We start from the raw sequence: 18,898 nt of genomic DNA on the forward strand, positions 1-18,898 counted from the left end.
CCAACTAAATAAGCCCAGAGACAGATGGGTTTTGTGCAAAATTCTTCCAGATTTTTTAAAGGATTTTTGCTGCCAGTATTCCTCAAATTAGAGCCTAGAACTCATTGGCACAGGAGACAACTTCCTGAACAGGATACCAACAGCACAGGCTCTAAGATCAATGATCAATAAATGAGACATCATGAAACTGAAATTTAAGCTTCTGTAAAGGGAGGTAAACAAAGAAATCTCTGTAGAGGAATATACAATGGCAGAGAAACACTTAAAGAAATGTTCAACATCCTTAGTCATCAGGGAAATCCAAATCAAAACAACCCTGAAATTTCACCTCACACCCATCAGAATGGCTAAGGTCAAAACTTCAAGTGACAGCACATGCTGGAGAGAATGTGGAGAAAGGGGAACTGTCCTCCATTGGTGGGGATGTAAACTTGTACAACCACTTTGAAAATCAATCTGGCACTTTCTCAGACAATTAGGAATAGTGCTTCCTCAAGATCCAGCTATACCACTCTTAGGCATTATCCAAAATATGCTCAAGTATACAACAAGAACATTTGTTCAACCATATTCATAGCAGCTTTATTTGTAATAGACAGAACCTGGAAATACCCAGATGTCCCTGATTGGAGGATTCAATACAAAAATTTGGTACATTTATACAATGGAATACTACTCAGCAATTAAAAACAGAGAAATCATGAAATTTGCAGGCAAATGGTGTGATCTAGAAAAGATCATATTGAGTAAGGTATCCCAGAAGCAGAAAAACACATATGATATATACTCACTTATAAGTAGATATTATACATATAATATAGGATAAACATACTAAAATCTGTACACCCAAAGAAGCTAAGCAAGGCGGAGGATCCTGGGTAAGATGACCAATTATCACTCAGAAAGGCAAATGGAATGGACATCAGAAGAGGGAGAAAACAGGGAACAAGACAAGAACCTACCACAGTTGGAGTCTGAAAGACTCTACCCAATAGGGTATCAAAGCAGATGCTGAGACTCATAGCCAAACTTTGGGTAGAGTGCAGGGAATCTTATGAAAGAAGGGAGAGATAGAAAGACCTGGAGGGGATAGGAGCTCCACAAGGAGAGCACCAGAACCAAGAAATCTGGGCACAAGGGTCTTTTCTGAGACTAATATTTCAACAAAAGCCTGTGCACGGAGATAACCTAGAACCCCTGCACAGATGTAGCCCATGGCAGCTCAGTCTCCAAATAGGTTCCCTGATAAGGGTAACAGGGATTGTCTCTGACATGATCTTAGTGGATGTCTCTTTGATCACCTCTCCCTGATGGAGGACCACCCTTACCAGGCCACAGAGGAAGACAATGCAGCCAGTCCTGATGAGACCTGATAGGCCAGGGTAAGAAGGAGGGGTAGGAAGTCCTCCCCTCTCAGTGGACTTGGAGGAGGGTATGGGAGGAGATGAGGAAAGGAGGGTGGGATTGTGAGGGAATGATAGAGGGGGCTACAGCTGGGATACAAAGTGAATAAACTGTAATTAATAGAAAAAATAAGAAAGTGAAAAAAAAGATTAAAAATCAAAACAAAACCAAAAAAACCTTCTTTTTCTTATGATACATGATATTTCTTTGTAACCCAGTCTGGCCTAGAACTCACAGGTTTATCACAAGATTCCTGACTTGTTGGAATTATGGACACATGATACCATGTTTTTAAGTGAAGGAGGTATATGTGAATCTTTTTGTGTGATCATGTAAATGGTATTCATTTTTCCCCTTATACAAATTTGTATGTTTTTATTATTGTTTTTGTTAGCTATTTAATCGGCTTAACATGTTTTTGTCATCATTTAGAAAACAATTATTAACTTTAATTATCACAGTGCATTACTCCTCTTGTGAGGTTTTGCCAACAATATCATTACCAAGCACAAAATCTGACTCAACTCTATCCTGTTAACTGAACACAGTCAACTTCCTGTCCTTTCAAAGGTCCCTGTTACATTCTAATGCTGTCTCTTCAATTTATGCTATAATGCATAGCTCAACTGTGAATTATATGTGACTTTACTGAGCACTGTCAGTCACAGTTGGTCCATAGTTCAAATCAAGTGACCAAGAATGATGGTTGCATTAACTTTCATATTTTTGTTCCCCAAATTTTTGAATTCCATCTCTGTGAATTTAATCAAATGAAAAAATATTCAGGAAAAAAAAGTCTCTGTTTTTAACATGCAGACCTTTTGTTTTGCATTTTTCCTTTAGCAATTCAACGTAACAGCTATTTACAGATGTTTCAATAGTATTGACACTATAAACCAGACAGAAAAGACTTGTTTTACAGATGCATATCATATGTATAAAAACACTATGCTATTTTACACTGAACCCTAGGGCCCCCAGCAATCTTTGTATTCACAGGGGATCCTGAGAGCAGGTTACATGGTCATGGAGGGACAACTGTGCAATACTTAGTCACCTGTTATCAGTCATTCACTGTCGTGGAAAATTATTTTGTCTTTTATACTTTCATGTGTGAAACACTCTGATAGTCTTTATTGCCTGAAGACTGATGTTTGAAATGCCTCTTTCAAAGGCCTTATTTTATAAAGCATTATTTCTTTCTTTATTTGTCTTTGATATTGACATGTTGGTGAGCTATAAGAAAACAGTGGTACTTTTTAATGCCAAGATATATCTCATTTTCCTGGAAGAACAATATCAAGATTCATACTGAGATAATATTGGAAGTTTATTTCCTTTTGACAGTCTTTGTCTTAATATATATTGAAAGCTTCCTATTAAGGAGCTAGAAACTTACTGTAAGTACATCAACCATAAGTCTTTGCCCTCCAAAGGATATTGCAACCAGAAGGGTTATCAGAAATGTAAAAATATATAACTGATATTATGCACAGGGTCTCACTTTGTAGCCCTAGCTTGTTTGGAGCATCCTACACATATCAGAATGGCCCTCTTGCTTCTCAAGTGTTGGGATGCAGGCACCAACATGCTTAGGTCCTTGGACTTTTTTTTTTTTAAAGATTTATTTATTATTTATACAGCATTCTGCCTGCATGGGTGCCTGCGCATCAGATTTCACTACAGATGGTTGTGAGCCACCATGTGGTTGCTGGGAATTGAACTCAGGACCTTTAGGTTAAGGTTCAGCCAGTGTTCTTAACCTCTGAGCCATCTCTCCAGCCCAGGTCCTTAGACTTTTATAAAGCGTGTGTGTGTGTGTGTGTGTGTGTGTGTGTGTGTGTGTGTGTTTATCTCTGACATTTACAGAAAAAAGGAAATCTATGGACATTTGAGAATATTTGGTAAAGTACATAAAATATTAGAAGTCAACATAGCTTCAATATGAACAGCTATATTACACCATTATTATTCTCTGTCTAATACATTTACAGTTTTTTAAAAAGTGGAAGTAACTGAATACCAATTAATAAATCACTTATCTTATGTAGAGTTTTCAGGATAAACTGATCATTTTCTTTAGTGGTGAAGTTGGATTGGAAGTTTTCTTTAACATTGCTCACCTGTACTCTTGCCTTAGTGCCCTGTTTGCCACTGAACACATTATCACATGTCTGAGTTAGCTTTCTACTGCTGTGATAAACACTCTGAGCAAAGCAATGTGGGGAGGAAAGACTTTATTTTACTTTACAGCTTGTAGTCTATCATTCCAGAAAGTCAGGGTAGGCATTCAAGTCCAGAAGGCTAGAAACTGCATTCAGGAGCTGATGCACAAGCCATAGAGGAGTTCTCCTTCTTGGCTTTTCCCCCATGATTTGCTAAGCTTTCCTTTTTAAACAAGACCCAAAACCACCTATCTAGGGTGTGCTCTGACATGACATGGGCAGACCCACATCAAGTGTTAATGTAGAAAATGCCATGATGGGATTTCCCGTAGGCCAGTTTAATGGGAGCATTTTCTCAGTTGAGGTTCCCTCTTCCAAATGACACTAGTCTGTGTTCAGTTGACTATCTCCTTAGGGTTTCTACTGATGTGATGAAACTGAGACCAAAAAGCAAGTTGGGGAGGAAAGACTTTATTTAGCTTACACTTCCAGATCACTGGTCATCATTAAAGGAAATCAGGACATGGACTCAAACAGGAAAGGAACTAGGAATCAGGAAATGATGCAGAGGCCACGGAGGGGTTCTGCTTACTAGTTTACTTTTCCTAGCTTGTTCAGCCCAAGAATGTCAGCACCAACAATTGACTAGGATTTTACCCATCAATCAGTAATTAAGAAAATGCTATAAAGCTAGGCACAGTGGCACAAATCCTAACATTCTGGGAGGAAGAGGTAGGTGGATCTCTTTAAGTTTGAGTCCAGTCTGTTGTACAAAGTGAGTACAGGACAGCCAAGGCTACACAGATAAACATTGGCTCAAAATACAACCAACCAACCAACCAAATAAACAAATAGACTATATATTTTAAAAAATAGAAAAGAAAATATGTTATAGCCATCTTCTTAACCTACAACCCATTCTTTTGGAGGCATTTTTTAGGTGAGGTTCATTCCTCTTAGATGACCCAGGCTTGTGTCAAAAGTTGTGACATAAAACTAAGACATTGACAGAAAAAAAAAATAGCCAGAATACACTATTGTTTGCAAGAAATACCTACAACTTCTTTGAAATTTCTCCCAGCAAAAGCCAGAAAATGAAATGCAAACAGGATGGACATTGGAAGAGAGAGAAAACAGGCAACACAACAAAGGCCTACCACAGAGGGCCTTTGAAAGACTCAAACTAGCAAGGTATCAAAGCAGATACTGAGACTTATAGTCAAACTTTGGGCAGAGTGCAGAGAATATTATGAAAGAAGGGGGGATAGGAACATCTAAAGGGGACAGGAGATCCACAAGGAGAGCAACAGATCTAAAAAGTCTGGGCACAGGGGTCTTTTCAGAGACTAATACTCCAACCAGGAACCATATATGGAAATAACATAGAACCCCTGCACAGATGTAGCCCATGGCAGCTCAATCTTCAAGCGGGTTCCTAGTAATGGGAAGAGGGACTATCTCTGACATGAACTCAGTGGCTGGCTCTTTGATTACCTCCCCCCTGAAGGTGGAGGAGCCTTACCAGGCCACAGAGAAAGACAATGCAGCCAGTCCTGATGAGACTTAATAGGTTAGAGTCAAAAGGAAGAAGAGGAGGACCTTCCATATCAGTGGACTTAGGGAGGAGCATGGGAGAAAATGATGCACGGAGGGTGAACTTGGGAGGGGATGAGGGAGAGGGCTACAAAGTGAATAGACTGCAATTTATAAATAAATAAATAAAATTTAAAAATAATTAAAATATAATTCCAAGTTGAAAAAAATAGAGATCATACCAAAAAACCTGGTAGATTGACTTGAGATTTCTAGGTTATAAGTATGAAATATTGTCCACTTTCTTCTAGTTTTTTTAATAATAATATGACAGAAGCAAGAGAAAGCTAAAGAGCTTTTATGTATGAAGAGCATTCAACTTAATGAATTCAAAAATAACAAAGATTTTCATTCTCAGATTCTGCAGATGGCAAAGGATGCTTAATTAAGTAACAGCCTCCAGGCACAGATCAAATCTAGGGCAATCGCAGGAAAACATTGTCTTATCATGAAAATCTGGGTACAGCAGTAAGGCTCTTTTTAGAAGTCCATACTGATGGGGTGCCTTGAAAATTTATTCACACAGACCCAGCCATTCTAAAAATTCTTAGTGATTCGTTGACACACTATCATTGTGGGGAACAGAGGTGAAGCTGAACTTAACTTGGCATTTGTGTATGTGGGCTAATGTGTGTGCATGTGTGTCTTAGGGTGTTTGTCTTAAGATTTCATTTTTTAAAATTATCAGTGTGAACTAAAGTGGAGAATCATCTTATAAAACCAAAAGTTTTTCATACTATTACAAAAATTTAAAAGATTTAGGTCAATACTCAGACAAAAAAAAATAAAATAAACAACAACAACAACAAAAAGTCATGCTGCACCAAAATGGAAGCATGTCTCTGATGATGGTGTGAAGATCTCAGAAGACCGTGACAAGAGAGTCTGATATTTTTTTTCCCCAAACAGAAATGTCAGTATATCTTCCCAAAAGTCACCAATGCAACAAATAGCAACAAATGTTTGAACTTGTGTTTCTCTATTTTTATGAACAGAATGTCTAATATGATACCTGTACCCCTATTCTATCTCATGGGAACTGGATGACTTTACCAATGAATTAACATATTTTTACATTGATAAGAATTGAGAGCAGCCTTACCAGGCCACAGAAGATGACAATTCAGTCATTCCTGATGTGATCTGATAGACTAAGATCAGAAGGAAGGAGAGGAGGACCTCCCCTATCAGTGGACTTGGGGAGGGGCATGCACAAAGAGGGGAGAGGGAGGGTGGGACCGGGAGGGGAGAAAGGAGGGGCTTATGGGAGGATACAAAGTGAATAAACTGTAATTAAAAAAAATAATTGAAAAAAGACATACAAGTTATGGTGTCCCAATCTTCTAATTGGCCCTAATTGATGTAGGGAAGGGATTATTGGACCTAAAGATATAGATTCCATAGTTTGAGGCATTTTGGAAAGATTATAAGAATATAAGGTATAGTACAAACAATAAAATTAAAACAAAGTTTCAACCAATATTTTAGGTTGTTTGTAACATAGCAAGTGACTACTGGAATACAATAATTATTAGCAAAATAGGAAAGTCACATGTTATTTCATGCATTAGAAAGTATGGTAGCATTAATTAATTTTACAATCAACAGTGATAATTATATATTCTAATTTTATTTATTTTTCTTATTTCTCTAATAAATACTCCTGGAGTAGGTCCTCTTGTACTTATTCAAAATAATTCTACTCACATTAAGCACATTTGCTGGAACACTGCTTGTATCCAATCAAAGATGTCACTGCACTTACGAGCTTGTCTCTTATTTTTGAAATAAGAGACTCACAATAATTACGAAGCAAGTGTCATCTGTCTCCTGGTGGGACCCAGAGCTTTCATAGTTCATCTTTACCACCTCTCTCAGACATTCCATCTAACTCATCTCCATTTTTTAATTTTTTGTGAATCTCTGCAGAACTGAGAGGTGCTCTGTACCAGGCACTCATAACTGTTCCAGTTGTTTGGGACACAGACCACTCTCTAAGAGGAAACCAAGAGTTTCCACACTTGACTGAGATTCATAAAACTGCCTATCAGTGACCGCCCCCCCCCCCCACACTAAGCTAGGACCCAACCATTTCTTCTGTACAATTTCCATTTCTTAGTGACTTCCAACTTTCCACAGAAGACTCTTTATCAGAGCCCCACAACCTTCACACTTGCTTAGACCCCTTATTGGGATAACAAAAAAACTAGACACTCACACAATAAAGTAAACCAGATATCTATTTAAGAGACCTGACAAATAGAACAAGAGATGCCTAGATCCCAGTGCAAAATTCAAACATACACAACCAAGATAATACTTACTCTAGAAACCAAAAATCCTACTATGATCAGCTCTGAGAAAATGAAAACAAGGACTTCAAAATACTAATTATGAATATGTTTAAAGACATTAAGAAGAATATGAATCAATGCCTTATAAAAATATGAAAACACAAATTTTAATAGAATAAGGAAAATAATTTAAGACATGAATGTAGACTTTTACAAATTAGAAACATAATTTGTAAAGAAAATTCAAACTGAAATAAAACTTGCAATGAAAATCTTACGATGCTAAACAAAGAAAGCCAGAGGGTAAGCCTCATAACCAATTAAAAGACATGGAAGAGAGAATACCAAGAAGACAAGGTAGATATAACACAGAGATCAGTCAAAGAATATGCTGAATATAAAAATGTCTAGGGCTTAGAACATGCAGAAAATGTGGAATACTCTAAAAGACCAAACATTTCTCACTCCAAATTAAAAAGAATAAAAAGATGCTTAACACCAAATAGATAACACCCCCACCACCACCAAGAAAAGAAAAACAAAACCTAATGACACGTAAACTTTATATGTATAAAACAAAGAAAGGGTATTAAAATCTGAAAGCTGAAAAGTCCAACTCACATGTAAAATCATACTTACTAGAGACTTTTCAATGAATACTCTTTATATAAGAAAGGTCTTCATAGATGTTTTCTGCATTCTTTAAAGACCAACTAGCTTACCAGGTATCTTCAGGATGGGCTGCAATGTCCTCCTCTGTGGTCTAACAAGGCTGTTCCTCCCTCAGGGAGAGGGGGAGGTAAAGGAGCCAGTCATTGCAGTCATGTCATAAATAGTCCCTGTTCCCCTTACTAGGGTACCTACTTGGATACTGAGATACCATGGGCTACATCTGAGCAGTGGTTCTAGGTTATATCCATACATGATCCTTGGTTGGAGAAACAGTCTCATAGAGGACCCCTGTGCCTTGATATATTTTGTCCTTGTGGAGATCCTGTCCTTTCCCAGTCATACTAACTCCCCCTTTTATCATATGATTCCCTGCACTCTACCAAGCTAAGGTCAGATAGAAGGGGAGGAGGACCTCCCCTAGCAGGGGACTTAGAAAGGGACAGGGAGGAGATGAGGGAGGGAGGGTAGGATTGGGAGGGAATGAGGGAGGGTGCTACGGCTCGGATACAAAGTAAATAATCTGTGATTTATATTAAAAAATAAAAATAAAAAAAGACCAACTAGCCAGCCTAGACTACTCTAGCCACCAAAACTACCAATAACATTTGACAAAAGAACAAATTTCATTATAAAAAAATATTTAAGCAATTTTCATCTACTAATCCATCTCTCTACATAAGGTACTAGGAGGAAAACTTCAGTCTTAAGAGTTTATCTAGTCCCAAGAGGACTCAGAGAATGAATATCTCAGAACAGTTAATCAAAAACTGAAAAGGAATAATCTGTACACAACAACAGAATAACAGCAGTTAATAAAAATCCTGATCATTAATAACTCTCAATATTAATAGTCTAAATTTCTCAATAAAAAGACACATAGACTGTTTCTAAAGAAACAAAAACAAAACAAACAAAAAAACCCCATAAAACCATACCACACCAATGAAAATATATAACACCTTAGGGTAAAATGTTGAAAAAGGTATACCAAGCAAACCAAGAAGTAAACAAACATAGCTGTCCTATATCTGATAAAATAGATTTCACACTTGCACACACAGAAAACTGAGAAAATGAACACTACATAATTATTTTAAAAAATCCACCAAGATATTACAGTTCTGAGCAGCTAAACAACAAACAGAAGTTTTGTTTGTTTGTTTGTTTGTTTGTTTTGAACTTCTCCTATGAAAATCAAATATTGACTTTAATGTGGTGATAGTGGAGATAGTGGATGACTTCAGTACATCATTCTCACTAATAGAGAGGTAATCCAGGAAAAAATACAGAGAAATAACAACAGTTAAGTAGACTCATTAATTGAATGAACCTAATAGACATTTACAAAATTCTACTCAAACGCTAAAGGATATACATTTTTATAGCATCCCACTGAACTTTTTCTAAAGGTGACCACATAGTAGGACACAAAGCATATTTTAACAGGTATAGAAAGATTGAAATAAAGTCTTGTATCTTACCTAACCCCCATGGATCAAAGCTGGATATAAACAATAAAAATGTCAGAGGTATAAAAATTTATCCAACCTTCTGAATAATTCATTATCAAATAAAATGGGTAGAGAAAGACAATAAAGAAATTGAAAACATTTTAGAGTTGAAAGAAAATAAACACATAACATATCAAAGTATTTAAGTTAAATTTTTATTTTTTATATTAATTACAGTTTATTTACTTTGTATCCCAGCTGTAGCACCCTCCCTCATTCCCTCCCAAACCCAGCCTCACACCCTCATCTCCTCTGATTCTAATCTCCAAGTCCACAGATAGGAGAGGTCCTCCTCCCCTTCCATCTGACCCTAGATTTTCAGGTCTCATCAGGACTGGCTGCATTGTCCTCCTCTGTGGCCTGGTAAGGCTATTCCTCCCTCAGGGCGGTGGGGGGGGGGGTTGGTCAAAGAGCCAGCCACTGAATTCATGTCATATATAGTCCCTGTTCCCCTTACTAGGGAACCCACTTAGATACTGAGCTGCCATGGGCTTTATCTGAGCAGGGGTTCTAGGCGATAGCAATGAATGGTTTTTGGTTGGAGTATCAGTCTTAGAAAAGACCCCTGTGCCCAGATATTTTTTTTCTGTTGTTCTCCTTGTGGAGCTCCTGTCCTCTCCAGGTCCCACTATCTCCCCCTTCTTTCATATGATTCCCTGCACTATGCCCAAAGTTTGGTTAAGAGTCTTATCATTTGCTTTGATACCTTACTGGGTAAAGTCTTTCAGAGGCCCTTTGTGGTAGGCTCCTGTCCTGTTTCCTGTTTTCTCCTTCTTCCAATATCCATCTTGTTTGTCTTTCTGAGTGAGGAACAATCATCTTATCCAGGGTCTTATCTTATCCTTCTTCTTTCTTAACTTCTTTAGGTGTACATATTTTAGTATGTTTACCCTATCTTATAAGCCTGGTATCCACTTATAAGTGAGTATATACCATGAGTGTTTTTCTGCTTCTGGGATACCTCACTCAGGATGATCTTTTCTATATTCTACCATTTGCCTGCAAATTTCATAATTTCCTTGTTTTTAATTGCTGAGTAGTATTCTATTTTGTAAATGTACCACAATTTCTGTATTTATTCCTCCATTGAGGGGCATCTGGGTTGTTTCCAGGTTCTGGCTATTACAAATAAAGCTGCTATGAACATGGTTGAGCAAATATCCTTGTCGTGTATTTGAGAATATTTTGCATATATTCCTAGGAGTAGTATAGCTGGATCTTGAGGAAGCATTATTAATAATTGTCTGAGAAAAGGTCAGATTGGTTTCCAAAGTGGTTGTACAAGTTTACATTCCCACAAACAATGGAGGAGGGTTCCCCTTTCTCCATATCCTCTCCAGCATTTATCGTCACATGAGGTTTTTATCTTAGCCATTCTGATGAGTGCAAGGTGAAATCTAAGGGTTGTTTTGTTTTGCATCTTCCTGATTAACATTTCTTTAAGTGAACCTGCCATCCAATATTCCTCTATTGAGAATTTTCTGTTTAGCTCTGTTCCACATTTTTTAATTTGATTACCTGATTTGTTGCTTTTTATATTCTTGAGTTCTTTATGTATTCTAGATATTAGACCTCTGTCAGATATAGCATTGGTGAAGATCCTTTTCCAGTCTCTAGGCTGTTGTTTTGTTCTTATGACACTGTCCTTTGCTTTACGGAAGCTTTTCCGTTTCATGAGGTCCCATTAATTGATTGTTGATCTTAGAGCCTGTGCTGTTGATGTTTTGTTCAGGAAGTTGTCTTCTGTGTCAATGAGTTCTAGGCTCTCCCCCAATTTTCTTCTAAACAATTTAGTGTGTCTGGTTTTATGTTGAGGTCTTTGATCCACTTGGACAGGGTGATGAATACAGATCTATTTGCATTTTTTGGCATGTAGCTATCCCGTTAGACCAGCACCATTTGTTGAAGATGCTGTCTTTTTTCTATTGAATGGTTTGGGCTTCTTTATCAAAAATCAAGTATCCATAGGCGTGTAGATTTTTCTGGGTCTTCTGTTCACTTCCATTGATCCACTATTCTGTTTCTGTGCCAGTACCATGCAGTTTTTATTACTCTTGCTCCTTAGTACAGCTTGATATTAGGGATGGAGATACCTCCAGATGATCTGTTGTTATACAGGATCATTTTGGAAATTCTGGTATTTTTGTTTTTCCATATGAAGTTGAGAATTTTTCTTTCAATGTCCGCAAATATTTGGGTTGGCATTTTGATGGGAATTTCATTGAATCTGTAGATTGCTTTTGGCAGAATGGCCATTTTCATTATGTTAATCCTACTGATCCAGGAGCACGGGAGATCTTTCTATCTTCTGATATCCTCTTCAATTTCTTTCTTCAGAGACTTGAAGTTTTTTCCAAACAGGTCTTTCACTTGCTTGGTTAGAATAACACCAAGGTACTTTATGTTATTAGAGACTGTTGTGAAGGGTATTGTTTCACTAATTTCTTTCTTGCCCCTTTTGTCTTTGGTATACTGGAGAGCTTCTGATTTTTTTTTTTTTTTTGCTTCTGATTTTTTTGAGTTAATTTTGTATCCAGCCACTTTGCTGAATGTGTTTATCAGCTGAAGGAATTCTCTGGTTGAGTTTTTGGGTTCACTCATGTATTCTATCATATCGTCTGTGAAGAGTGATACTTTGACCTCTTCCTTTCTGATTTGTATACCTTTGATCTCCTTTAGTTGTCTTATTGCTCCAGCTAGGACTTCAAGTACTACGTTGAAGAGATATGAAGACAGTGGGTAGCCTTGCCTAATCCCTGATCTCAGTGGGTTTGATTTAAGTTTCTCTCCATTTAGTGTGATGTTCATTATAGGCTTGTTCTATATTGTTTTTACTGTGTTTTGTATTTTTATTGTATTCTTGATCTCTCCAAGAAGTTAAACTTAAATAAATTTTGGATTTTTGGCATCTAAGGAGATGATCATGTTTTTCTCCTTCAGATTTTTTTTATATAGTAGATAACATTGATGGATTTCTGTATACACCCCTGCATGTCTGGGATGAAACCTACTTGGTCATGGTGTATGATATCTTTTATATGTTCTTGGATTTGGTTTGCATAATTATTCAGTAATTTTGCGTCAATGTTCATAAGAGAGATAGGCCTGAAGTTCTCTTTTTTTGTTGGGTCTTTATATGGTTTAGGTATCCAGGTGACTGTGGCTTCATAGAATGAGTTTCATATTGATCCTTCTGGTTCTATTTTGTGGAATAGTTTGAAGAGAATTGGAATTAGCTCTTCCTTGTAGATCTGGAAGAATTCTGCGTTGAAACCATCTGGCCCTGGGCTTTATTAGGAAGAGAGACTTTTGAGGAATGCTTCTTTTTCCTTGGGGATAAAGGACTACTCAATCTATTTTCCTGCTCTTGATTTAATTTTGTTAAATTGAATATATCAAGATAATTCTCCATTTCATTTAGATTTTCAGTTTTGTGGCGTTCAGGCTTTTGTTAGTAAGACCTAATGATTGTTTGGATTTCCTCAGTGTCTGTTGTTAATTCCACATTTTGGTTTCTGATTTTGCTTATTTGGATAGTTTCTATGTTTTAGCTAGTTTGGCTAAGGGTTTGTCTATGCTGTTGATTTTCTCAAAGAACCAGTTCTTGGACTTTTGAATTGTTTTATTTGTTTCTAATTTTTTTATTTCAGCCCTGAGCTTGAATATTTCCAGCCATCTACTCCTCTTAGGTATGTGTGCTTCTTTTTTTTCCCCTAGGGCTTTCAGGTGAACTATTAAATTGCTTGTATGCAACGTTTCAAATTTCTACTTGAAGGCACTTATTGTTATGAACTTTTATCGCTGTTTTCATTGTGTCACATAAGTTTGGGTATGTTTTGCCTTCATTTTCATTGAATTCTAGGAAGAATTTGATTTATTTCTTTATTTCTTCCCTAACCCAGCTGTCATTGAGAAGTGGGTTGTTCAGTTTTCACGTGTGTGTAGGCTTTTTACTATTTCTGTTATTGTTGAAGTCCAGCTTTAGTCCATAGTGCTCAGAAAGGATATAAGAGATTATTTCAATCTTGCATTTTTTGAGGCTTGCATTGTTACCAACTATTTTGGAGAAGGTTCCATGAGGTGCTGAAAAGAAGGTATATTCTTTTGAATTTGGGTTCAAATTCTGTAGGCATTTATTATGTCCATTTGAATTAGGACCTCTGTAAGTGCATTTATTTCCCTATTTAGCTTCTATCCAGATGATCTGTCACTTGGTGAGCGTAGAGTGTTGAACTTTTCCACTATTAAGGTGTTGCATTCGATATGTGAATTCAACTTTAATAATGTTTCATTTACAAATGTAGGTACTCTTGTATTTGGAGCATAGATGTTCAGAATTGTGATGTCCTCCTGGTGGGTTTTTCCTTTGATGAAATGAAGTGCCCCTCCTCATCTTTTTTGATTAATTTTGGCTGAGAGTCTATTTTATTAGATATTAGGATAGCTACTCCAGCTTCTTTTGGGGGTTCATTTGCTTGAAAGACATTTTTCCCGTCCTTTACTCTGAGGTAGTGTTTATGATCGTTGCAGAGATGTGTTTCTTGGATGCAGTAGAATGTTGGATCTTGTTTCTGTAACCATTCTGTTAGTCTGTGTTATTTTATTGGAGAGTTGAGTCTATTGATGTTGACAGATAATGGTGACCAATGACTGTTAGTTCCTTTTATTGTGGCGTTATTGGTGTAACTGTGATTCATTGGTTGTTTTCTTTTAATTTTTTATTGTGACATTATCTGTATCCTATGCTTTCTTGGATGTAGTTGCCTTTGTTAGATTGGAGTTTTCCTTCTAATATCTTCTGTAGGGATGAGTTGCTGTGTAGATATTGTTTAAATTTAGTTTTTGCCCTGGAATATTTTGTTTTCTCCATCTATTTTGACTGAAAGTTTTGCTGGGTGTGGTAGTCTGGGTTGGCATCTCTGGTCTCTTAAAGTCTGCATGACTACTGCCCAGGCCCTTCTGGCTTTTGAAGTTTCTGTTGAGAAGTCTGGTGTGATTCTGATAGGTCTACCTTTATATGTTACTTGGCCCTTTTCCCTTGTTGCTTTTCGTATCTTTTTTTTTTTTTTTTTTTTTTTTTTTTGTTCTGTAGATTTAGTGTTTTGACTATGATTTAGTGTTTGACTATGAGAAGTTTCTTTTCTGGTCTAGTCTATTTGGTGTTCTGTAGGCCTCTTGTATGTTTATGTACTCTCTTTCTTTAAGTTGGGAATTTTTTTTTCTATGATTTTCTTGAAAATATTTTCTGCACCTTGGAGCTTAGAATCTTCTGTTTCATCAATTCCTATTATTCTTAGATTTTGTCATTTCATGCCATTCTTGATTTCTTGGATGTTTTGTGTTTGGTACTTTTCTGACTTTTCTTTTTCGTTGAGAAAAGTATCAATTTCTCCATGTATATCTTCAGCAGTAGAGATTCTCTCTTACATCTGTTGTATTCTATTGGTGATGTTTACCTTTGTGGTTCCTGATCTTTTCTGTAAGCTCTCCAGGTCCAGGGTTTTCTCTGTTTGTGTTTTCTTTATTGATTCTAATTTTTGTTTGTTTGTTGGTTGGTTGGTTTGTTTTGTTTTGCTTTGCCTTGCACCATTTCCTTCATCTCTTTCAATGTGGATTCCTGTCTTTTTATTGTTTGTTTGTTTTATTGTTTTATTGTTTTGTTTGTTTCCTCTCTATATGCCACTAATTGTGCCTCTACTTGTGCCTCCATTTTTGTGGCTACTTCTTTGAAAGATTTGTTTGTTTCCTCTTTATATGTCTTTAATAACTAGATAAAACAGCTTTAAAACATTTTTTCTGTGTTTCAGATGAACTAGAGTATCCATTGATTTTGGGGTTGCCATAATGTCCTGATTTTTGTTGGATGTGTTCTTATGCTTACCTCTGGCCATCTGCTTATCCATAACCTTCACTGTTTATTCCTCGACTTTGTAATTCAGCCTGGGTCTGTCTTTCTCTCGTGTCTGAAATATTCTTCGGGGCAACAAGAGAAGTCCAGTGGTTTGAGTATGAGCTGGTATTTCATCTGTACCCGAGGGGGGAAGGTACACTGGCACAGAAGCGTGCAAGCTAGTAAGCAAGCATGTGCATGTGCGTGGAAGTGTATCTTAAAGGACAGGGTGTTAGAGAGCATAGATGCCTGGAATGTGGGCCAGGGGTGGTGCAGGCATAAGAAGGGTTGTGGGCAGTGGTGATGTTCATGAGTGCAATGAGCATTAGTAGATTTCCTGAATACCTCAGTTTCCTAAAGACCAGTGGTATTCAGCTCAGTCTGGGCTCCAGTAATTGTTTGTCTGGACTTGACTGGTAGTCCCACAGAACAGGGGCTTCAATGTTGAGGATGCTGTCCCAAGAATCCCTATGTTGCCTACAGTGGGCATGTGGATGGTAGGGATCTGATGTCTGGCTGCTAGCATAGAGGGACCCTAGGCTCTACAGGCACTCACTCCCCAGCAGGTCTAATCAGAAAGCACAGGGTTCCCCTGGTTTCTACTCTCAGATTTGGGCCTGCTTGGGCAAATGCAGGTGTAGTAAGCTCAGTGGTGCTACAGCCTCAGAACTTAGGCTGTTAAAGTGGTCCAATGGGAGTCTAGCCACAACAGCAGAACTGGGAAGTAGGTACAGATGCATGCTGGGAAATTCTGAGTAGTCCCTACAGTGGTCCATTGACCATGGTGACCCAGTGAGCCTGGTGGAACTGGGTGTCCCTTAACACTGGCTGCCTGCCACTGAGGGACTGGGTGGCAGGCACAGTCAATGGATGGGAGGCCCTGCAGGGCCATACAGCTGCTTGTGGATTCAGGACCAGGAAGGCTGGCACTGTGGACCTGGAATCTGGAAGGCTGGCATAGCTGTTGGCTGTCAGTGAGGAACTAGGAGACCCACCTCTGCTGCCTCCATCCCCAGGCAGGGTGTTCTGGGCTGTGAGCTGCAGGTACTGTGGCCTGGCTCTGTTGAGGAGAAGGGAGGCCCAACAAGGGGAAGTATAGAGGCATCAAATGTTTGTCACTCTCAGTCCCCAGAGAAGTACATGGGTGACCAGGATCTAAATGGTCTCAGCTCACACGTTGTCCCCTCTTGCCCAGGAAGCCTCAGTGTCGATGCCCTCTGCTCACCAATATCTGAATTTCAGATCTCTGTTTCTCAGATATGGTGCACGCTGGTTGCCACTATCTTAGGTCCCCCATATCCAAGTTTATAGGATACAATCAATGTAGTTCTAATAGAGAAGTGTTTAGCACAAGGTGCCTGCATCATAAAGCTGAAGAGATCACATATTAATAACTTAACAATACACATAAAGATTTGAAAAAGGAAAGAAATAATACCAAAGAAAAAACGAGTAGACAGAAAAAAAAATCAAACTTAGGGCTGAAATCAATGATATAAAAACAATCAAACACAATCAAAAGAATCAATAAAATGATGCTGATTCTTTTAGAATATCAACAGGATTGAGAAAGCTTAAGCTAATTTAAAAAGAGATTGGAGGAGAATCCAAATTAATAATAATTTTATTATTAAAGTTGAAAGGGAGACATTGCAACAGATACAAAGGAAATTCCAAGTCATAAAGACATGCTACAAAAATTTGTGTTCCCACAAATTGTATAACCTAAAAAAATGGTTACATTTTTGATATATATGTCCTACCAAAGTTAAATCAAGATAAACAATTTAAGTATTTCATGACCCTTAATGAATTTATAATGATCTTGCTCTAGAATTGCGGTAACTTGCCTTGATTATGTTGAGGTATGTCCCTTGTATCCCCAGTTTCTTAAAGATGTTTTTCATGTAAGAATGTTGCTTGAGGAGCAAATTGATACCCTATGGCAAATCGCTCAACCTGGCTGTCAATGAAAGTATGCCGGACTTTGTGTCACTAGCATACAACATGAGAATTTTTCCTGTGCTGCAAATCTGTCTAAACAATTGTCGAGCTATATTTTAGGTAATTGGACTGGAGAATTCAATACTACGATAGAGCAGCTGAGAGTGGCCATTGCCACAGTAAATTCTACCAGAGTGGACGCAGGACTAGCCACAGGATTATCAACATGGATTGCTGCATCCATGAATCATCTGAAGGAATGGGCGGGCATGGGAGCGTTAGCAGGCCTTCTGGTGTTGGTCTCCTTGGTTTGCCTGTGGTATATATGCAAGATTAGAGTCTCACAACAGTGTGATGCAGCCATGATCATTCAGGCCTTTACAGCCACTGAAGCAGGACATTCTCCCCAAGCATGGTTGGATACCATAAAAAGCTAAAATGTTACACTCAGGATGCGAGGCTAAGCACTGCACTCAGGGTCAGCCGCTTTGGACCCAGAGAAGAGCATGTCTGATTGCATGCGGGTTGATGCCCCAGGTCCCGCCTCTGAGAAAAAGGTATCGGACTGGTCTGATGCTCTTTGGGTGGATGACACCTAAATGAACATCAGTACAAAGTCCCAATTTATTTCTAATATCAGAGATCAGACCTCCACTCTTGCCTGATGCGTCTAAAACAAAAAGGGGGAACTGTAGAGAGCTGTGGAATGCTATGCCTTAACGATGGAGCTGGTTTCCGCCTTCCACCTTCCCGATGGTGAGTGCTCTTTGTCACGAACCATTCCACATTTGGCTAAGGCTGAGGATCTGGCTTGCTTCCATGTATGTGGACCTATCTGCATTGCCCACGTGACACGCCTGGGTTGGCTACCCAGAGGCTATTTAAGCTGTGGGCTGGCTTTCCCCAGGGTCGGAGGATTGTTCAAGGTTCCTGAATAAACTGCATTGAAAAAAAAAAAAAAAGAATGTTGCTTGAATGGCCATCTGAATGCAATCTACATATTCGTTGTAATCCTCATCAAATTTCCAACACAATTCTTTACAGAAATTTAAAAATAATCTTCAACTTTTTATGGAAACACAAAAATTCCACTATAGCTGAATCAATCATGAATAATAAAAGAAGTGTTGGAGGTACCACAATTCCAAATTTCAAATCCTACTGCACAGCTACAGTAGTAGAAACTGAATGGTATTGGCATAAAAAGAAGCAGAATGATCATTCTAGTAGGCTTGAAGGCCCAACCCCCCCAAAATTTTTCCACCCACCTATGAATTCCTGATTTATGACAAAGAAACCAGAAATACACTGGAAAAAGACAGCATTTTCAAAAGACTGCATTCTCAAGTTGCATGACTAAATGTCAAAGAATGAAAATAGATCCCTATCTTTGTACCTTACACAAAATTCCAAATGGATCTTGGA

This window comes from Meriones unguiculatus, chromosome 20, assembly GCF_030254825.1.
Source record: "Meriones unguiculatus strain TT.TT164.6M chromosome 20, Bangor_MerUng_6.1, whole genome shotgun sequence".
NCBI lineage: Eukaryota > Metazoa > Chordata > Mammalia > Rodentia > Muridae > Meriones > Meriones unguiculatus.